This window comes from Lytechinus pictus, chromosome 10 (genome assembly GCF_037042905.1).
Source record: "Lytechinus pictus isolate F3 Inbred chromosome 10, Lp3.0, whole genome shotgun sequence".
NCBI lineage: Eukaryota > Metazoa > Echinodermata > Echinoidea > Temnopleuroida > Toxopneustidae > Lytechinus > Lytechinus pictus.
In genome coordinates, this window is record NC_087254.1 from 2,730,149 (window position 1) to 2,754,628 (window position 24,480).

A 24,480-nucleotide genomic window follows, 5' to 3' on the forward strand; every position below is an offset into this window, starting at 1 on the left:
TGGTACGCTAAAATGTACATTTGAGCCAACTCTTCTTCATTGGGAGTGAAGACCTTTTTTTCTTGCTTGTCAACATTTTTTTTATTTTTTATTCTCAATAGAATTTCCAACCACAATCACCTTCGTTTTCGAGTGACACCCTTATTTTCTCTTGTTAATAAAAAAAACCCCTTCTCTTTACTACTCTTTTCCAGGTCCCTGGTCAAGAGCAGTCCATTTTTAAAACTTCCAACTACCCCGTTTTTCTTCTCCCCTCCAATCTCCCTTTCCCTTCTTTCAGGGGCGGCGGAGCGAAGTTGAAAGTGAGGGGAGGGCCACATGAAAAAAAACCACATTTCCTCTTTTGAAAAGGGCATTTTAATAAAACAAATAAAATTAGCAAAAATAGCATATCCATCCCTATTTCAAATGACCAAATATAGCATGTGCGATTAGGGGGAGCGGAATGTAACTATTTTCGTTTTCGAGACAAAGCCAAAACAGACACTTTTATGTCAAAAGGGGCATTGGATCAATGGACATTTTCATCATCAGATTATGTTTGTGCATTTTTGTGCATTAAAAGTATCTGTATCTTACGTGGTAGTATCAGTTGAGCAAAAAGCTTTCTAAATAAATGTCTCATTATGAAGTATTCATTTTAAGCTTTGTAATTCGCAAGAGAGCGTAGAGGGCAAGCGGTTTTGACTCTTTCAATTCAATTCAATTTATTCAACCATAAAAATATGTATATACAAATCATACAGTGTACATAATTATGCAATAAATAGTACAAAATATGGCTAGGACCATAAAAAAAAGCATTTTGAGAAATCCTAAAATTTTGAGTCGTAAAACTTGCTTTGTAGTCCGGTTATTAAAACTCTGATGTGTAGTGTGTTAAAGAAGTATAGAAAATTATTCACCTTTAAACAATTTTGTTTGTTGAAGAGAGAGTGATTGTCTGCAGGAGGGGGGGGGGGGTGGAATAAAATTAGAGGCACACCCCGTAAAACCTCAACAAAGAAGAGCATAGATTCAAAGAGAAGATCCCAAAATGCCTTCGTATGGGATCGAATACCTTTTCCCGTTTTCTTTTCTTTTTGCTTGTCATTCTTTTTTTTCTAGAGATCAAATACCCTTTATTTTTGAACGATTACCCTTTTTGGGGTTGGGGTCAGGGCTTGACAAATATTTGGGACAAAATGGCCCCATTCAGAAAATCATGGATCCTCGCCCGACCTGGATATTCCCTCGCTAACGTTTTATGCTTGAAGAGAACATAATATATGTTTAGGACCATGTTATCACGGAATCGGATAAGAGGAGCCATTTTTTTTACCCCCTCATGCATACCACGAACATCGTAAGGTAAAAGGCAAAATATCAATTTTAGGCATTACAGGTTCGTTGAATAAAACTCACCCAATCATTTCTTCTCTGTACTGTAAACGTGCTCCTTCAGGGGTGAAAAATTAAATGAATAAACATATTTCTTCATAGTGAGCTAGATGTACATAACAAATAAAGAAGAATCCACTTAAGGACAAAAATGCGCAAATTGAAAGAAAGTGTAACCTCCGAGGACACATTACATTTTTTTCACAACGATCATTCGTTTTTCCAATGCGAATTTCAGGGGCAAGTGCATCCGATTCCGCTGCGCTTGCTGAGAGGAAAGAGCCCTAAATGCAATTAACTATCAGACTGAATGAAAGAGAAAAAGGAAAATGGGCATTCATCAAAGGTAAATGAGGGATCACTAGATCAGAGTTGAAAAGGGGTACACTGCAGAAGAGGAATTTCACTGTGAAAAAAGGGAACTAGAGGGGGCAATAAACACATTTTTAAAGGGATTATTCAGTTAAATGGCACACATGCAGAAAGAAACAGACCGCCAAATAAGGAAAACGGGCGCTGATATGACTGGGCAAGAAAACATTGGTTTTAAGGATAACTTATCTGATACGAGAATGGACGACACTTATTAGAACGCAAAGGGACACTGAACACGTTGGTAAAGAGCCTTTTTTTAATCTGGTAAATGTTAAACATTGTAGTGCTTCAAAACGTGTTGGCGGGCACTGTGCGCCCATGATGGCAGTCCCATCCTTCTTTTGCTTCACATTTTCTCTTCTTTCTTTCCTTTCCCTTCTCCATTTTTTCAGAGGGGGGGGGGGGGCAAGTGTCCTTTTCCCCTCATGGATCCGCACCTGAATTTTCAGAAAAATTACAAGAACTACGAAATCGATGTTTTATTAATAGTGAATATTCCATATTTATTTCGATTTATTATTAAAATGAGTCATTTCATTCAACATTACTAATTATTTTTCCGTCTAAAGATTTTTTGAGACGTAAGTTTGTTAGATAACAAGGACTACCATTACTTCTTAATTATATATCGGCTTTTTAACAATTAAATTTCTTCGAAGTAAAATCATTTTTACATTTTACCATAAGCCTTCGGCCCTCCAGTTGCTTACTTATAAGCATTCATGCTTTCATAGCAGTCAGGTAAAAAAAAATCACCACCACCACCACCACCAATAATATCATCAAAGAAATCGATTCCATAATAGTTCCACTTATGATAATAATAATAATATGTCCATTTATATAGCGCAGTTACTATGTGCATAATATACTCAACTGCGCTTTGATAACTTGGTATCATAATTATTAATACCCAGGCTGTAGCTAAGCCGCCAAAATTAATAGACTTTTCTCCCTAAGTACAGAAGTTCATTGCAAAAAATCGCAATGATATAGGCTTATATCTATTTAGGGAAAATGAACATGATAATATAAAACGAAATTACTTGATTACTTAAATTACTTTAATTATGATACCCATTAAACTGGTGTACACTTTTCTCCCCAAATAGTGGATATTTCTAAAAGGAATGAGAACGGGCGTTATGTATGCCAATTTTACTAAAATATTCCTGTGATCCTTGGCTTCTTAACTCTCGTCAGCTTTAATCTATAATCTTGATCGGTTTCACCCTAATAAGGTAATTTTCACCATTTTAGAGTTAATGCTTTGATATGTTTAAGCCTAAACATTAACTATACAGACTGCATAAAATTGTATATAGCATTTTGCGATACGATATTCATCCACTGCTAACATAGATATCTTTCAGCAAAATATAAAATACTCTGGGGGATTTTTTCTATATCATCGATTTTTTTTAACTGTATGATTAAGAGAATAATGTTCTGTTCCGTTCTTAAGTTAAGCTTAATTGCACGTTGGTCGCTTTTTGTATTCGTCAAAATCCTTCTGCCACTTGGCTATTTGATCTTGCCAGTCATTATAGCCCTCTCGCCATTCTTTCTGATTTTCGTCAATCGTGTCTGATGGTAAAGAACAAAATTAACATAAAGTGTATACATAAATAATTATACAGTACATTTACTTTATGGTTTCTTTATGATAATTAATAATAATAATAATAATGTGACTTATAAAGCGCCAAATCCACTATGTAGAGTGCTCAAGGCGCATTAAGAGCTAAGAGATAAATAAAAAACATGTTACAACATAATTATGAATATATATATCGGGGGATCTACTGTAGATGTCAGAGGCGTCGATCCTGGGGGGACAGGGGGGGGGGGGCGATCGCCAATGAAAATATTGGGGGGGGGGGGCAAACATATCATTTTGCCCCCCCCCCCCAATAATTCCGCATGTGCAAAAATAAAATAAGATTGTAATGTTACACAGAAATCAGCAAGCGAGATTGAGATACACAACTCGTTCTTTATTTAAAATCGTGCTCAAAATGTCCGCTTTTCAGATTGGAGTATAACAAATTTTCAGCTCGCGCTTCGCGCTCGCATCATTTCTGTAGCAAAAACCAATACTTTTCATGATTAAATAGGTGAATAGAATGTCCCGTTCAGTTCTAAACCTAAAAAAACTCCCGATTCGATTTGCAATAATCTTTTGTAGGATATATATCTTGTTCTTTATTAAAAACGTCCATTAAACTGTCAATTTTTTATCAGATCGAAATATCAAAATTTTCAGCTCGCGCTTCGCGCTCGCATCACATACCCATCTTAATCATTGGTATAAAAAATGCCGGCTTAGAATATCAAGCTTTCAGGTCAGAATATAAAGAAATATCAGCTTACTCTTGGCACTCGCATTATCTGTTAGTGAGATACATGTATCCTCCTCATAAACAGGTACATTTTTACTGTTTCCAGGGTCCCGTAACACAACGGTTAGCGATTGATCGATAATTTCAAAGAACAATTCTGATTGGTTCATAGTCAGTCTACTTAGCAAAATGCGCATGCAACGATGATCTTGATTGGTCATTTCATTTAGCGATTAATCGCTAACCTTTGTGTTACAGCGCCCAGGTCAGTATACTAAAAAATGTCAGCTCGCATTAATTGGTTGGTGAGATATGTGTCTCATTCTCATGAATCATATATATATATATATATATATAGGCCTATGCGTGTGTGGGAGTTTGTTCGTTTTGTGTGATCGAGCGCCTTTGTAACGTTGATTAGTGATTTTGCCCCCCAATCTGAAAAGTGGATCGACGCCCCTGGTAGATGTCAATCAACCTAATCTGCTGTACTTTGTCAAATATATATCATGTATACATATATATTCATACTAATGCTTTCATAGGTGTAAAGTTCCCGGGGGGGGGGGCACTTCCATTGACGAGTGGATACCATGCGCGACCATGAGATCTCAAGCACCCTAAACATGTATTTTCCATATTCTGAAAATGCACCCCTTAACAAGTGTATTGGCGTGTGAAACCCTACCCTTAACAAGTATTGGAAACAAAACGATACTATTGGCAAGTATTCCCTAAATTGAACCCCTAAACAAGTACAGCGATATTTCAATTGTAATGTCACGGACGTAGGTCGTCGGTTTTACCTTTTACCTACATCATTGGGTTTAGTACAGCCCCACCTCCCACATCTCGCGCAAATCGTACTCTAAACACGCAGTGTTGACTCTTGGGGCAAAACGTACATCTAATCCTTTATAAAACATTTTAGTCTTGATTTTCTATATCCTCGCAAATTTGACCCTAAACACGTAGCTTTCCTATCGAAAATAAATACCCTTTTTTCATCATTTTAGTGTTTTTGAACCCTTATTACGTTACGTTGGTAACGTGCCCTATCTTGAAAAGGACATAATTTTTACGTGTTTTTTTTTTGGTCGCGCATGGTATCCACTCGTCAATGTAAGCCCCCCCCCCCCGGGTTCAGTTCGACCTTCTTACTTGCAAATGCCTCCAAATCGGGTAAGTATTCGTTCCAGAAATGACACTGTCTTGCCAGGACAGCCCTGCCTTCACCCAGTTCTAGAGAGAGTTCCTTGTATTTTAGCCCGGGGATGGTGTACAAGGGCCAAGAATCAACTCCTGCTCCGGCTTCTCCATCAACACTTGCCTTGCTGGGATCACTGAGGAAGAATTGCAGAATGAATAGGAGGAAAGCCATTAACAGACCATCTCTTTTCACTACTCGTTTATTTGCAATAAGCAAAACAGTATTTTGAAGATGATACAATTTTTATTGAATATCTTTCCAGGAAAAAAATTGTTAAATATACTGATTGAGGACAGATCGACTATAGGCCTACAGTATATTTACGTACCGAACGTGCAGCTTTGGCATGAAGGTTATTGGAGATGGGACACTATACGAGTACTGTATTCAGTTTCGAAGTGTGGTCTACCCGAAATGCTTTTAGTTTAATTTCGTGAAAAAAAGGGTGTGAGTTGTAAGTTTCCTGGTTGCCAGGTTTTAATAAGTGTATTTCACACTTATGTTCGCAATGCTAACTGGGGTTCATTCATTATGCAGACTGAGATTTCTAATCAAAATAAATGAGATTAATATTGATTATTTACAAGTTCGTTGGTTGGGCATTGTAATAATTTTTTTTCGGCTTATGGGTAGGGTCATTCACATGCATTGGGCTTAGTTTATCGTTCATTGACATAGTTGGTTAGTCTTCTTATACATGAATACTCTAAGCCCGAAGGGGGGTGATCGGTTGAACCGTATCTCCTCCCAGGATCCGCCACGCCCGGGCTTCAAAACCGCACCGCGTGTCGGGCCTTCCACGCTTCACGGACTCGCCACACTCGCAGCCCATGACGACATCGCACAACGAAGTCGTCGTCCGATTCTTTCACCGAAAATCCCCGTAGACACGGGTGTTGTAGCCCGACATTCAACCATAACATACGACAGACGCGTCACGTGGGTCGTCTCGCTCCGAACGCCGCGTTCTGATTGGTCAGCCAGCACGGCCGGGTACGTGATATGATTTCGGTATTGGCGTGGGGCTCTTTCGATCGTGAAAAGGAGGAGTTTGATGTACGTGTTTACTGATGTGAACAGTGCTTAACAAGAAGTAACGTGTACAATTACGGAGAGGTTGCTAAGCAAGAAGTAAGAAGACGTAAAAAGTAAGGTAAGATTGCATTTTATTTTATTGAAAATATGGCAACCGCACATGACTGCATCATTCAATGTGCATTTATAAAGAAGTCAACTTCATTGAATTTGCACATAAATGTACAGTTGACGAGAGCGGTACGTGTAAGTTAGATCTACCACTCCGTACACGTACGCTCGCTAAAAAAAACATGGCGAGATCTTTGATTTGAATCATGTGTAGAATTTAAAGTGAACGTGAAATGAGATTTTGGCATGTGTCACAACTGAAATGCACTTTCGCACCGGGCAATTTTCGCCAATTAATTTTGGTTTTCGCACAAATTTTGTCAAGATTTATTCCCAAATGTCTAATCAATCCCTAACCTGAATACTTTTTTCTTTTTCTTTTTCTTTTACATTTTTCCCTTTGACTCCTTTCACTTTGTTCTTTCTTTTTCCCCTTTTATTTATCCTTTCTTTACCTTTCACTTCTTCTTCTTTCTTTTCTTTCGTCCTTCCTCTCCTTTATGTTTCCTTATTATTTTCTTTCTTTAATCCTTTTTTTTTTAGTGATAAAGGGAAAAAAAATAAATAAAATAAACTTGCGTCTTTTTAAAACGTTTTCTTCCTTCTTTAATTTTTGGGACCAATAGAAATAAAAAACAGTAAAAAAATTAAAATAAAAGGCGGGGGCGATAAAATGAATATCAGCTAATGCAATGAAATACGTTGAACAAGTAAATAAAAGGGTTAATGTAAATCCTCCAAAACCAAATACTTTTTAAACTTCCCTTTTTATACTTAAAATGAGGGGCAATATTTTTAAACCCTACTTTAACTAAATATCATATTCGTCCAACTTCAATAGCATTTTAATTCTCTTATCTGTATTTCTTTTATTAACCAAAATCCTAAACTCTTTATCACTTTTTACTTTCTCACTATTACCTTTAATCAATCATATATTTTCCAAAACAAATTACGACTTCAAATAAAAACCTAACTTTCACATTCCTTTCAAACCACAACCTTCTAAAATGTCATCTTAAAAAAATCAAATGTTTATTTCTTTCCCTATCTTGAATAAACCTGTCAATCTAAAACAAATTCTATTTAACTTAATCACACCCCCAAAACCAGTGGAATTTCCACGGGCTCTGCTAGTTTGGCATGATTATTGGATATACACATGTTTGGTTGGTTAGGCTCGATTATTTGTCATTAATATGGTTGGTTGGTTTGGCTATTGATTAACCATTAAATTGTAATAATAATAATAATGACAACAATGGATTATTTTAACTAATGTATTATGCATGCCCTAAGAAGATGCAAATAAGGATCGAGGTTCTTGATATTCCTAAATATAAATATGCTCAGATTTGAAAGCAAATGGGAATTTTTTTTCCAACCAAAATTCACAAAATCATGTCATGGATGTACCAGATTTCAATTTTAAAATCATTATTAGAAAGCCTACCTGTCTGCTCGGGCCGCTTGACCGGCTTACCGTTCCTAAAAATAGCTATTGTAAGGCCGACTTAAAGTGCACCCTGGATGAATGAAGCATCTAACGGGAGAGGTCCCAAGCTTGGATCAATTAGGTTGGCGAGATTGTAAACTCTATGCTTAATTTTTGCGCTTACCGTTTCATGCTTTCTCTTGCCAAAAGAAGATTTGCGTGAAATGACACATAAATAAAATCAAGGTGCTTTCTTTTTACTTACTTCTCGAAAATTCCTATACCTGCGTTACTCTGAATCAAACCTGAAGAGCAAAAGGTTCGGCCATGGGCAATGCTTAAATGGAGCCTTAACGTACCCTGACTTTGCAAAGTTTGTCCAGAACTGCATGAATTTCACGGACAGGGCGATTTCCTCATCTGCCAAGTTGTGTCCACTGCTGTTACTAAGCTCATCAATAAATGGACGACCCCAAACAAACGCTAGCTCATCTCCATGGCCTGCTCCAAACCACAGATTCCTGAAGATGAATAAATGGGTAAATTTAATGGAAGTGTCATGTAAAAATATGCTAGTTTCCTCATTTTGCTATAGTATAGTATAGTATAGTCCTATAGTATTTATTTTCCGTATAAAAACACAAAAAAGCAAAACGGATGGATAGCCCATTATCAGTTTAGTCGACATGACTATACTGTTCTTCCATGGGGTCCATATACAATACAAAGTAAAAAGTAAACACAAATGAAAGAAGCATAACGTATACGGTAAATCAAACAAAATAACAAAAATGACATGATATATGTTGTTACTAATAAGAAAAGATCATAAAATTAAATAGTTTGGCAAGAATTTACACTAAATATTTTTAAAATGAAAGAATTGAATGAATTAGGCTGCTATCACGTTATTGAAAAAGGTTTCACAAGGAGCAAGGAATAATAAAATGAATAATATGAATATAGATTGTATAAAAATGAATATGTAATCATTGTGAACTGATTCTGGTTAACGCATACAATTTTAAGAGGGCAACAGTAAGAGCGTAAAAATATTGAATGGAATTCAGGATAAAAGTACAGATTGCATTGAGACAACATCGGAATAAATATATAAAAACACGTATATGCACTAATTTGATTCATATGACCAGTAAGAAATAAAAGACCGAAAAGGAGAATGCGCTTTGTGGAACTATTTAGTGGAATAAGCTTAAAGTCAGTTAGTAATTTAAAGTTTGTTCAAAGAACAATGGGGAAATGGGAAGAAAAAAAGGAAAAGGGAAAAAAAAAATATATATATATACAGTATTGACTTTATGACAAGGTAAGCAGGTCACCGAAGTGAGATGATAATTTGGTTTTGAAATTGTTTATGGTAGGAGACAATTTTAAGTCCAAAGGTAGGGCATTATATACCTTGGCACCTCTATATTTAAAGGATTTCTTAAGGAATTCTGTCCGTGGTTTAGGTAAAAGTAGTTTTTCGCCATAACGAGCAGAGTAATATTGAGGTGCGACCGTGAATTCATTACGTAAATACTGTGGAGTTAGTTCGTGCATTACCTTGTACATAAAAACAATACAATGCTGATTTCTCCTTTTGTTAAGAAATTGCCAGCCCAGAGAATTATGCAACTCAGCGACAGATATGTGTGACTCTGGTTTTACTCTTAATATGATACGAGCTGCTCTGTTCTGTACCTTCTGGAGTTGTTCGATATATTTATTACATGCTGAGCTGTATATTACATCGCCATAATCAAAATATGGGAGTATAAGAGACTTATAAATCGAGTTTACAACTGATTCATTCAACGAGCGTCTTAATCGTCCTAGAAAACCAACCATCTTACTTACTTTCTGGACTAGTTTTTCAATATGTTTATTCCAGGTCAAAGTTTCATCAAAGATCAGTCCTAAGTACTTAAATTCACGCACTTGGTTTATACGGGAATTGTTTAATGTTACATTCAAGACATTGCATTTAGCAAGCATATGTTTACTTCCGATTAGGATGCATTCTGTTTTATTACAATTGACACTCAGTTTATTATTATTCATCCACTTATGAACATTCTCCAGGTCGGAGTTAAGAGCTGACTCTACGTTTTGGATAGATGGGTGAGAAAAGTAAAGAACCGTGTCATCGGCGTACAATTGAACCTGACATGATTTCACACAGTCCATTAAATCATTTATGTACATGATGAAAAATAGTGGTCCTAGCAGTGAACCTTGCGGGACTCCGCAGGTAATGTTAGATTCTGCAGAAAGCTCAGAGTTGACAAGCGTCCTACAAATTCTGTCGGTCAAGTAACTTTCCATCCATAGCAATGGAGTACCCTTTATCCCGATATTAGTAAGCTTCGTTAGAAGAATCCCCCAGTCTACGGTGTCGAAAGCCTTTTTGAGATCGACGAACACCGCACCGGTATACTCTGTCTTATCAATTGCATGGTACCAGTCATCAGTTACTTTGATCAATGTTGTGATCGTTGAATGTCTTGCCCGGAAACCGGATTGTGCCGGCGAGAGAATATTGTGAATATGTAGGTACGAAAGGACCTGCCTCTGAACTATACGTTCTAAAATTTTTGACACACAAGGAAGGAGGGAGATGGGTCTAAAATTTGATGGAATGGTTTTATCTCCACTTTTATGAATTGGGATAATTTTTGCAATCTTCCATTGCTTGGGGAATTTGCCCGTTTTCAACGAGAAGTTTATCAAATAGGTGATGCTGGGTGTTATTTCGTAAGCACATAATTTCAAAACGAATACAGAAATGTCATCCAGTCCCACTGATTTCGTGTTTCTTAAATTTCGTATGATATCTAGTACATCAGTTTCGATATCTCGATGCTATGATTCCATTATTGCGCAAAAAACTTCTTTACTACACTGCGAGTGTTAAGAATATAAGGTGAACTTTACAGCTCAAAATTGAAATCCCCCTTGGTTCTCCATACACTTAAAATCTAGGACTGGGTAGTGGGTACAATAAAAAAATCATACATGTGTAGATTCTCCTGTAAAAAAAAAGAATTCAAGCAATTATTGCCATGCTATTTGATTCCATTGGAAAATAATTTTTCATAGACGAACAATTGAATTCGGGATGCAGGATTTGGTGTTCTATAATGGGTTGTACTCCACTTCTTAATCATAATGTGGAATAGACAGTGGCGTACCTAGGATTTTCCACAGCGGGGGATCAAATCCGCCCGCCAAAAAATTTGACAAGCAAAAAAAAAAAAAAAAAAAGGTCTTCAAACACAAAATAAAGGATTTCGTACCAGAAAAAAAATTGACAAGCAAAAAAAAAAAAAAAAAGGTCTTCAGGCTCGTCAGGGGGGGGGGGGGGGGGGCAATAAAGGTCTTCAAGCTCGTCAGGGGGGGGGGGCAAAAAAGTTCTTTCAAGCTCGTCAGGGGTGGCAGGGATGCATCCTTTGCATGGGTTGTTGCTCGTCAGGGGGGGGGGGCAGACTGCCCACCCTGCCCCCCTCCCGTAGGTACGCTAGTGGGAATAGACTTATCCGAGTTCATGGTAATTTCGTAATGCTTTAGAAAGTCGTTTTTAATGTTTTTTTTTTTCAAAGTATCAATTATTATCATTGCAAATTAAATTCCTAGCAGATATTCCCTGGTCAATTTTGTTTGGCTGTATACATACAAACATTCCTTAAAACCCAGATTATCACTTATTGTAAGTATATGTACATGCAACATTACACTTTTACTTTCCAAATACAGCACATTGGAATTGAAGACTGTCTCAATCATGTTAAGGGGAAATGAATCCTTTATTGAAACCAGTTGAATTCATATAAAAGAGAAAAAAAACAAACAAAGAATAGTTCACTGAAAATTTGAGGATTGAATGAATAATGAGGAAATAATCAATTGAATAGTGGGATCACTGACGCTTTGTAGATCATCCATTTGCCAATGCGAACAAGATCTGTGATGTCACATATGTACAACTTTCCCATTATTTTTCATATTTCACCTAATATTTCTTTGTGGCAAGATCGGATATTCATTTTTTATATAAGAGAACACGTAATACAGGTTTCACAATGGATGAATGGTTGCTTGTTCTTTCATTAGACTGAGCAAAAAGGAGGGGGGGGGGTATCATTTTAGTGTCCATATTGAAGGGTTGTACTTGTGTGATATCACAGATCTGGTTCGCATCGCCGATACGAGGATCACCATGGTATTTACGATCTTGATATTCGAATGTTCAATACATCCGTATTGCCTTTCAAATTTTACTCCAACTTTCGTTGACATTATTCTTTCATTTTTCTGCTTTTACAAGTTAACTTATTCCACGGTTTTCATTCTCCTAGCGCTTGACTCACCCGTACGGAGCATGTGTCATGTAATACTCGTAGACCTGACCGCCAGCTTCGACATGTCTCCGGATCAGAAAGTCAGATGGGCAGGCGAAGTCAGAATCAGTTCCGAAATTCACCCACGATTGAAAGTAATCTCCTTCTGGGTCATCGGCAATAGTCCAGTCGGTGTATTCCTGGAACACGGCATCGTGTGCGATCTCGTCATCCCAGTCGTAAGTATTCAATATGGTCTTTACCACGTTTTCAAATAATTCGCGATTTGTTGGTGGTGGAGTCGGGCTGCCATAGTATTGTGGAAAAAAAACGAGGGGGACCAGGGTTCCCTCGTCCTTGTTGAAACCAACCACCAGTGTTACGTTCGAAAAATCTCCCTTCTTGTAGAGGTTGGTTGGGGTGTCGTCTAAGAATATGCCGTCTAAGGTGATTGCATACCTCTGGTCATAAACCTGTAGGAACCCCAAAAAATGGCCCTCGTCATAACGATGAAACATTGAGAATGTTTTTCTTATACAAACGGGAAAGGATGGCAGTTCCCCCTCCCCTCCCCTCCAGAAATTACGAAAAATTGAATTTTGTTATTGATTAGATATCTTCACAAAATCCACCAAAAGTGTGCACAAAATCTTTATTTCACTTTAGAAAATGCAAAAGCGTCCCCGTGACAAGCACGGATGCTTCGCTCCTCGTTTTCGAGTTTCTTAGATTTTTCTTGTGTTTTGACCACCAAACTTAATTGGAAAGTGTACTCCCAATTATGAAATTAGATTATTTCCATTTAAATCCACGCGCAATTTCCTGAAATTTAATTTTCTTAAAACCAATCCAAGGTGCTTCAATTTTGCTTTAATATGTATTCGGCATTCGGATCATCTAGACTTTAAAATTTTGTATCACCATAATGATTGTACCAATCTAATCATTAAAAGATTGTTACGAATCGAAAACCATCCGACTACCATGAACGGTGGCGTAATGAGCCAACATTTTTAAGGGGGCAGATATGGAGGACGGAGAAAAAATTCTAAAAATTTGCAAGCGAGCAAAATTTGGGACCTTTCTAATACAGATATATCTTTTTTCTTTGATTTTCTCTGCCTTTCTACCCTTTTTCTCTTTTTGTCTTCTTAGTTATTAAACTTTTAGGGGCATGGCCCCAAGCCCATCAACCGCCCCACCCCCATCTGTACGCCCGTGACCATGAATGATGTATAAGACAGCATTGACGCATAGAATAATAAATACCTCGTCACCTGCGATGCGCAGTGCCCGAGCGTCTACATCACGAAGGCATGATACCAAAGCAGAGGAAGAGATGACATCGTCACAACCCATCTTTCTCCCAATTTCTTGTGCTCTTTCAAGTTCAAATCCTGGATCGTACATGAAGGCCTATGGACTAAATGCAGTTCCACTCTGCAAGAATTCACCCAGGGCGTAAAGTTGTTTTGTTATAATAATTAAAGTATACACTTTATTGGAATGTTGGAGAAATGTATTACACAAATGACATCCACAATTAATTGAAATCAATTTGGGGTCCCCGAAATAATCATAAGTCTTGCAATAAATTCGATTTGCACATCCAATATGGTATGATTTTTAAAATAAGGAGTTCAAAATGATTTTCGATAGTTAAATTGATTAATCAATTTTTAATTTGCAACTGAAATTTACAAACAGAGCACGTAATCTGTAATACACTATAGGAATTATATAAAAGGTAATTTTTATGAAATCTAGCAAATAATTTGTAATGCCGATTGTACTTACATAAAAATCTGGCGTAACAACAAATTTATAAATTTATGGTCAAACATGATGCCGCAAGACTATCCCCCTTTTTATATCATAAATGATATGAATCCATTTACAAACCTGTAATATCGCTTGATTGAAGTACTGTCTGCTTAGCTTTGAGATTAGATGAAAACTAATGCTGGCTGCCCCTGCACTTTGTCCAAATAGTGTAATTTTATTCTTATCTCCACCGAAAGCTAAACATAATATTGACACAAATAAAACTTATTAGTATTACATGTACTATATCATAGAGAATAGATTAAAGAGTAAAGTTTTATGTATTTCATGCTAACGCTCTTTAAAAGTATGTACACCTAGTCGATTCAATTTAATTTCAGGAATCACATACTTTAATTTATGAATATTTAGGGTTTTATTTGATTAAACCCATTGAACATCTTTAAGCTTACGGTCTTCAATATTTGTCTTCGATATTGAATAACCGATCAAATTTTATAAATATATTCATTTTGTCCAATCTCTGGTTGTTCTTACAATCTAAAATACTCCCAATAGCAAAAAAAATATTACAGTGTGATATAGCTGCAGACATGTTCAAAAAAGTATTTTAGGGTCATTATACCCCATGAATAATTAATTTCCTTGTTTTAACACACTGGAATTATTTTAAAGGATTTATTGAATGATTTGATTGTTAAATGAGCTGATAAATTGAACCTGCACCAATAAAGATTTGTGTCACTATTAGCTATCCATAGCCAACCACTCCTTTCGTCAAGAGTTTAAACTAAATCCGAGTTCAGGAGACGGGCCAATGTGTTTAGTCTGAAATGAATATCATAAGAACTTTACCTTCTATGTTGTTATACACCCATTCAAGAGCAGCAACTTGATCCAGCATACCATAGTTCCCTGGAGAATGTTCGTCCTCTTTGTAATGGAAAAAATATTCAATTTTATGTAGTGATACTCATAATTCATTAAAAATATCATAAACAATAACAAGTGGATCGCCTCTGTCAGTCTCGCCTGCAGTACGCGATTCAATACAGCAGCAGTGTTCACTTTGTAAACCAATATTAAAAAAATATTCACAAAATAAAACTTTCATATGATAATAAAATATGTTAATTGACCCAAAATAACCTTTGACCTCAATAATGCGACCTAAGGCTTGTGCAAAAGAATCAGTGATACTTAATTACTCTTTTGTCTGTGTTTCATGAAAATAATGGATCCATAAGCTTTCAAAGTTATGATGGTAATTCAACAAATACCCACAATATGGCAAAAGTTCATTGAACCTAAATGACATTTGATCTCAGTCATATGACCTAAAACTTTTGCAAAAGAACTAGTGATAATTGATTACTCACATGTCTATGTTTCATGAACTAGATCCATTAACTTTCAAAGTTATGATCGCAAATCAACAAATAACACCATTTTCAAAGTTCGTTGACTTTACATGAACTTTGACCTTGACCGTGTGACCTGAAACTCGCACATGATGTTCAGTGATACTTGATTGCTCTCATAACTAACTTTCCTGAACTAGATCCATAAATTTTTAAAGTTATGATGACATTTCAAATTCTTGAAATACCTGATTACCTTTATGTTCAAGTTTCATGAACTAGGTAACTTTCTAAGTTATGATGACATTTCAAAAGTTTGACCTTGGTTACGATTTCAATGTTGACGACGCCGCCGACGCCACTGCCGTCTGAAAAGCGGCGCCTATTGTTTCGCTCTGCTATGCAGGTGAGACAGAAGTCATACATAACAATTAAAATATACTTTTGAAAGGCCAATTTCAGAGCTGTTGGAGGAACAGCTCTGTTCATCCATGTAGTGAAATACAATAATAATAATGATGATGATGATGATAATGATAATAACAATGATAATATTAATAATAATATTAATAATAATATAATATTTCTTGCTGTACCCAAACCCAATGGCTTCAGTATAATGATGAAATTGAATCTGATCTCTCTAAACACAGGTCTCTCCTCACTGAACGCAGGAACAAGAAAATAGGCAACCTCACAAAGAAGCGACAACGGTCAAACAGATTTAGACGACATACCAACAACAATGATGTATCCCCCCATTTGGTTGTTAATCTCTCATCCTCCCCTCTCTCCCAAGCAGAAACCTCTCTTCTCTCTAAAGGTCTCAAGTTTTGCCCCACGCCACCAGAAGTTGAACAGATAGCTCTCAGCCAAGACCTCTCTACATTCTATCGCAGGATACGTCTCAAAGAGTTCTTTTTAGATGCACCCCCTTCTGATCCCGAGCCCTTCTACAAGAAAAGCACATGGATTCCACCTAAGAATAGAGTTCCTTCCCTTGAAACTTACATCCAAGCTGTCTCATCCCAAGTTCGCTCCACAGATACCCTCGACACCAGAGCACATGACAACCTTCCTCGAGAAGAACGCCAGGCTCTCTCATCACTCAAAAACAGGTCCGACATCATCATCAAGCCTGCAGACAAAGGATCAGCCGTCGTTGTTATGGACCGCCAGCAGTACATCGATGAAGCCATGAAACATCTCAATAATCGATCTCACTATGCACTCCTCGATTCTGACCCTACTTGTAATTTCTCCCTACAGATCCAATCGACACTGAATGACATGAAAGAACGCGAGTATCTCTCTGAGAAGGCCCACAAATTTCTCTCCCCTACTAATGCTAAACCTGCCCGCTTCTATCTCCTCCCGAAGATCCACAAACCTGGCAACCCCGGTCGACCCATCCTCTCAGGAAATGGTTCCTCAACAGAGAACATCTCCCTTTTTGTTGATTACCACATTAAGCCACTTGTCTCACGTGCACCCTCTTACATCCACGACACTCCAGACTTTCTCAGGAAACTAAATGACATCAAGGACCAGATACCCGAGACTGCGATCATCGGCACTTTCGATGTTTCTTCACTGTACACCAGCATTCCCCACGACGAAGGTATCCAAGCATCATGTGAAGCCTTGGCCGCTAGTGGCCATTCCAGTCCCCCCATATCCGATATCAAATCTCTGATGTCTCATGTACTAACAAAAAACAACTTCACATTCATGGGCAAGCACTACCTACAGATATTCGGTACAGCAATGGGCACCCGGATGGCTCCTTCATTCGCCTGTCTCTTCATGACGAAGCTGGAACAGCAGATGTTAGATTCAGCCCCATGTCGCCCATGGATTTGGTGGCGTTACATAGACGACATTTTCTTCATCTGGACCAGGGATGAAGACAGCCTCCATACATTCATTGACCACATCAATTCCTTCCACAGGACCATCCAATTCACTTCTGATTTCTCCCAACAGGAAACCCACTTCCTTGATGTTACAGTCCAGAAAAAGTCTAATGGTATCACCACTACCCTATACTCTAAACCCACAGATACCCACCAGTACCTCCACTCATCCAGCTGCCACCCCCGTCACTGCAAAACCGGCATCGCTTACAGTCAAGCCCTCAGACTTCGCCGTATCTGCTCCGAGGACCCTGATTTTTCCTTCCATGCCAGGAATCTGCAGAAACATCTCTGTGCTAGGGGCCACGGGGCCAGGGCAGTCCAACTGGCAATTAACAAAGTTCGTTCTCTCCCCAGATCTGAAGTTCTCAAACCAAAAAGTGACAAGGAGACCACCGACAGAATACCGCTTGTGACCACCTTCCATCCCAATCTACCCCCTCTCCGCAAAATCCTGTTTGATAACCACCACATTTTACACACTTCTGATCGTCTCCAACAGGCCGTTCCCGATACTCCCCTTCTAGCATACCGACGCCCACCGAATCTCAGGGACCTCATTGTTCGTGCTGAAGTGCCCTCCCTCACTAACCATTCTTCTCCCATACAGCATGGCACCTTCAAATGCACCAGCAACAGGTGCATCATATGTGAAATACACCTTCACGAGGGCGATACTTTCACCAGCAACTCTACCAGCCTGTCTCACCAAATCAAGGGCAACATCACATGCACTACCACTAATGTTGTATATCTCATCACTTGCAGAGTTTGTAGGGTACAATACATAGGGGAAACCAAGACCACACTCAAGAAACGATTCTACGGGCACAGATCCACCGTCAACACAGCAAAGCTGGACACTCCAGTTGGCCGCCATTTTAACCTCCCCAACCACTCCATCACTGACATGATGCTACAGGGCATCGAATCTTTAGGTACCCGTCCTGACTCAGTCCGTACTAGCAGGGAGAAGCTCTGGATGAGACGACTTCGCACCACCCAACCTCATGGCCTGAACATCCAAGAGGGGAACGACTGATTTTTCTTTCCTATCCACTTTCAATTTATATATACATATAATTTTTCCCCTCAGCTCTTTTGAATAGTTACATTATAGTTTCTTACTCTACTTTCCTCCCATATCTCATACAAGCTCAGCTCCAATTTTTCCTTCCTTATTCAGGCGATATAATAATTATTATATATATATATATATATATATATATATATTTGTTTTTTCTCCACTCACCTCTTTTAGATTTACCACATTTGCTTATTTACATGTATACTACATGTATGGTTTCTTCATAATACACCCCCTCTCTTCTATATTTGCTTTTACCTTTTTAGGCAATTTGCTTCCTCTTTTTCACATATACAGGTTTTTTTTCTTTCCTGCTATATAGTCTTATGTTTTTTCCCGTCACACCTAGCGGATTACCATATCAGTTACACCATATGTGTATATATTTATATATTTTTTCATATACATTTCTTTTTTGGATATATTTATATACATATCACTTATAAATACATATTTACACTTACCTTCTTCTCTTAGTTTGTTTAATGCTTTATCATATATACTTATATGTCTTTTGCACATTATCAGTTGTTCCCCATTCTTTTTCTTCCTTTTTTCCCCCCCACTCTTATGCACCAGTTTATTAAGCCTTTCTTTGTAACCTGTTTGACCCACCTCTCACTAATTCTCTAGTTATTCATCCCTCTATCACTGTTTTGTTCCAGATCCTGTTTGATGTTGCCTGCCTCATTATCTTAATCCCTCTTGGCCTTACTTACACTAACTTCCCTTTGTGTCTGCCTACTCCTTTTCTTTCATCCCCTTCACTAACCTGATTGGTCTTCTCTACTCACTAATGCCCCTTTTGTCTCCTTGTTTCTAGTGTTGCTGTAGCTTGTTTGTGGTCTATATTATGGTTGTTCCACTTTATATGTTTGTCATTTTGCCTCCGACGAAGATTCTGCTAGGATCGAAAGCTTAGGCCCCTTTTTGACTTTATAATTTACTCCATTGGCTCTCTTTTATTAGATAAGCAGTTTTCAGCAGCTTCTTTTTGCCAATAATATAATAATGATAATAATGATAATAATAATAGCTAGATTTATAAAGCGCTTTTTGCCTGAGGATACAAAGCGCTGCTACTATTACCCCGGCTTTAGCTCGAGCTACCATCACCGGCGCTCAGTGCATGCAAGGAATTACTCCTGCCGGGTACCCATTCACCTCACCTGGGTCGAGTGCAGCACAGTGTGGATAAATTTAAATGATAACAATGATACATAGGTTATGATATAACAATGCGGAGTGACTGTGCGGATCTAAATCACTATTCTACAAAAAAAATATTCCTTCCCAAAACTATTGTGAACCTGACCCCTGGAAATATTAGAATGACTTATGCTCCATACACACACACGTAACCGCCTCCAGACCGATCAAAGCTATTACGTTATCACCAATGACATACCATCTGTTGGTTTGATATCTGGGGGGGCGTTTCATCAACATTTTTGTCGGACAAGTTGTCAGATCTGACATCTTTCCTTGATTTTCATTGGCTGAGGAGCACTGTTACTATGGTAACTGTCGGATAAAATGGGACTTGTCGGATAAAACGTCCGACAAGTCCTTTCATGAAACGCCCCCCGGATTCGTATGTGTGTGACTGTACCTAAAGACAGTCTAATTTTTCACTTTGGAAAGTTCAAAAGAAATGTCGTTTTTATTAATTGTTTTACGATAGTTCATATCTAGTTTCAGGGGCGGATCCAGCATGTTCCAAAGGAGGGGGGGGGGGCAGTTTTAAGGAAAATTTTGACAATCCAAATGAAAAACAAACAACGTCTTCACTACCAGTTCGAGGTCATTTGTTCCACGATAAAAAGGGTCCTCACTGGCCTACATATTCCACTAAAAATATGTGTGCCTCTCAAAGGGATATAGATCCACCACTGTCTAGTTTAATAAATAAAGGGGGGCAGTGTAGCTCAGTCATGTCAGTCGGTTAGAGCGCCTGTTCCGGATAAGATCGTAGATCTCAACGTGCGTGGGTTCGAGTCCCGCAGCATGCCCGAAGACGTCTAACAAAAAAACTGATGCTAGCGTTGTGTGTTAACGTGCCTCACCGCTGTGTTCAGTGCGGGTGTGAATGCAGTTGGAAAACACTCCGTCCATCGGAAAGGACGCAAATGTTGGTCCCGTGTACAGGAGAGTCACAACCTATGCACGTTAAAACCAATACACTATTCGTCAAAGAGTAGGGTGTTCACCCGGTGTATTGCACCTGCCGGTCCCCGGTACTACAATACTGCAAGAATCTTCAGGATTGAAGGAGGCAGTGTAGCTTGAAGAAGAAGAAGAAGAAATATTTTGCAAACAATTATGGAAACATAATTTTTCTCCATAATTTATGTAGTCATAAATTTTATTCTATTTTGTTATATATATATATATATATAACAAAATAGAATAAAATTCATGACTACATAAATTTATGACTACATTGTTCTATTTTGTTTGTTTCAATGCATTATAGGCCTGATGAAGGCCCCACTGGCCGAAAGCTCGCAATAAAAGAAATACTTGGAAGCTACGTCTAGCGTTAATGCTTGATTTATTTACGCCTATATATATATATATATTTTTTTTTTTTTTGGGGGGGGGGTCTCATCCGTCCTATTTGAATGATATAAGTGATAATGCTGATGATAGTGAAATCATATAGTGATACCAATGCTGTTTGTGATTTGGGTTTTAAGATTAATTTTGACTTTGATGTTGATATAGAATGTTGTTTTATATGCCTCTACTTGAACAAACCGGTTGAAAATTGAGCGAAAATCCCGAGACGGAAGTTGATAGTTACAACAATGACATCACCGACGGCAACCAAAGGTACTCCATATGAATTATAGCTCATGGCCGATCCAGTTCGAAACAATCCACCGTGTATCCACACCATGACAGGAACTCCAGATCTCTAGAATAAAAACAGAATATCCATCTCTCGTGCCTCATTTCAACAACAAGAACAATGATAATAATAAATAATAATAATAATTTTCATTTACCAAGGGTTTAGCTACAGTCTACTCCACTATGGACTTTCTTCCTAGCGGACCCTAAATACCTTTGGGATTCCCCTATTCCATTCTAAGGCGTCGATAGACTGACAAGATGGTGAAATATGTCTAATTGGCTGCATGGGAAAACGAACTGTCAACAGTGTCATCGCAGTTTTTTTCATATTCCCATCACAGACATATTCGCATACAAATGCAAATTTTACACTTTTATGATAGTAATGATAGCTGGAGTTATGAAACGTTTTTTTTTTTGCCTGGGACACAAAGCTTCTTCCTACTGGGTACCCATTCACCTGACCTGTAAGGACCATCCATTCTGTGTTGATTCTCGGTATCTTATCAAGCAGATCCCTGTAGTATAGCCTTGTCTAGCCTTCAACTTTTCCGTACATTTCCCTGTAAATACCCAGTTTAATTCGTATTTACTCCGGCAATGCTAGAAAATATCAATTTGGTACCCTGGATCACCACCGACTGAGATCAGCGATGATCCATGATGCATCATTGAGGGTGTTGGTTTTAGATTGCTAAAAATGGGACCTTCTACATGCCGTCTTGCTATAGGCGGTCAGCATTTAGATAAGAGAAGGATAATAACTTATTAGGCTATATTCAGGGCCTGCTGGAAGAGCCTGTTTTCTGACGGGAGTGGCTACCATGGGTAGATAAAAACATTATTATCATCATTATTATTATATAGATATAGAAACAATCTTAAGCTTTATATGGAAAAGTCTGTAAATGGAAATTTAGTATAATTTCTGAAAGACATTGGGCATGCACCTTGGCAAAAGTCAAAGCAAAGCCTCATCTTTCTTGCAGGAATTCCGCAGGTGGCTTTTCATGAAATTCGGGTCAATAATATATGCAATCAAAAATAATATCACCACCCCCGAAACTGCAACACAAGATCTTTCGACGGTTTTTTTTAAGAACTACTAGTACTTGACATCGGGAATAACGTACTAAATATCTACAGAAGTCAGCGGCAGGGAAATTGGTTCATTTCAAGACAACGTCGAAAAATGGCCGCCATTTATATAATTCAGTTATTATTGCAGTCTAGAGATCCAATTCTGATGTCCATTCCACGATTAAGTTAGGGGATTATTAATCTATTGAAACAGGTTATAGTAGTAGGATTTCTGCTAGGAGATTTGTCGTTGATAAGCTTTCTATTAATACGCAAGAAGAGTAAAATATCCTTGGAATAATATGAATTAGGAATTGGTGATTTTGTGTTACCTTTGGGCTTGGCGCGTAAACGTTGAGATACAAACAATCTTCTGAGACCCTGGGGTGCCCGGCCTGCCGACAGGCAGCGGTATATTGCTGAGCATTCCTAACGCCCTCCCATGGCGTCATGGGCTCTGGGGCAGCAAACCGAGTTGGCGGGCTCGCATATGGAACACCCTGTGAATGTCACAAATGAAACCAACAATTTTAATTTTCTAAACACGAATGTAATATACAATTAAATGGAATATGCACCAAATTAAGTAGAGTGATTCAGGATGCATTAAATGGATCACTACTTAATTTGGCACATAAAACATATAAGCCGGGACTCAAACTGTGTTCCTTCTTTATTACGACTGAGGAGATAATTGAATTATTCATATGATAAAATACAAAAGATATAGTGAGTGAATGGATGACGTCACTGGTTCCCACAATGCATACGGTCCCGGAAATGTTTCAAGAAATTAAGCCAAATGTTGAAACGCCATAACTTTGTTTTTATTTTAAATTCGCTTTTAATGTAACGTTCAGTCTCACCCCTACTGCTGACTGAAACCAATTAACTTGTAAAGCCTGATGCTATTAATGGCAAATTAGAAAACGATCCTTTAAAAATTGCAAACTTATTTAATAATCATTTCACGCGAGACTGCTACTAGTATAACAATCAAAATATAGACACGTACACACATACAGATGTTGATCAATTTACCTCCAATTTTTAATCAAGTTTAAAGTAATCAAATTTCAAGTAATCAAGTTTAAGGCCATCACGGCTGACCAAAACAACCAAATAATTTAGATACAAAGAAAGCACCCAAGGGGCCTGTTGCATAAAACTTTTGCAAATACTCTGGCAAACAAAGTTATGCCATTGGAACTTACACATAACCAAAAAACAAACAGAGTTTTTCTATTTTTTGTTTCAACAGCGAGGCATCATGCTTAGATTCTTTACACCGTCCCTCTTTTTTTGAAAGAGAGTGCTTACTTTATTTGTCATGCAATCGCTCATATTTTCGATACGTCTCTACGTTCAGGTTGTTTTGCGAAAGATTGGAAAAAGGCACGAGTAATTCTTTTAAAATGCAGCAGTAAAGCCCCACACAATAAACATTTTGGGTAGCTGTGTGGGTGTTTGTGTGGCTGTGAGGGTGTGTGCATAGGCGGATCCAGGGGGCAGGGGTCCCCCTATTAGCGGGACAAAAAAAAAGAAAAAAAGGCGGGGGGGGGGGAAGAAGGGAAAAGAGAGGATAAAACAAAGAAAAGAGGAAAAATAAGAGGAGGAAGAGTAGAATAAGGTGAAGGAAGACTGAAAATTAAAAATAAATCTTTCATGGCTGCTATTATTTCAAGCTTTCAGCTTACGATAGCTGGCCTCTGCATTTAAATTCATTTGTTATTGTTTACATGAATATTATGTCTATATATCTACTTAACTACTATACAATTGTCACCTTTGTAACTTGATCAGTATGTATGTTTGATTTTATATCATTGTTATAAATTTGTAATTTTGATTTATTAATAAATGCAGAAATACTGCTTTAAAACAAATATAAAATTTTCGCTTGGGCTTTGCGCTCGCATTGCATGTTAAATGAAATGCTGATCAATAGGCTGATTTTTCATTTTATTTCTTGATATAAAGAACCGGGTAAAGAACATTATTATTATTATTATTACTTATTATTTGTACTGCGCTTTTCCCATTGGGCCCAAAGCACTTACAATGAATTAATTAAATGTAATATTTAAAAAACTACAAAGTACGAAAGAGATGAGATTTTAACGACTTTTTGAAAATTGCTAATGTTGGAGACTGTCTAATTATT

General features: G+C 37.7%; 1 pseudogene; it reads right to left on the reverse strand.

Annotated features, from left to right (window-relative positions):
- Window positions 1-99: 99 nt before the first annotated feature.
- LOC129268952 (cholinesterase 1-like) lies at window positions 100-23,660 on the reverse strand (annotated as a pseudogene).
- Window positions 23,661-24,480: the final 820 nt, after the last annotated feature.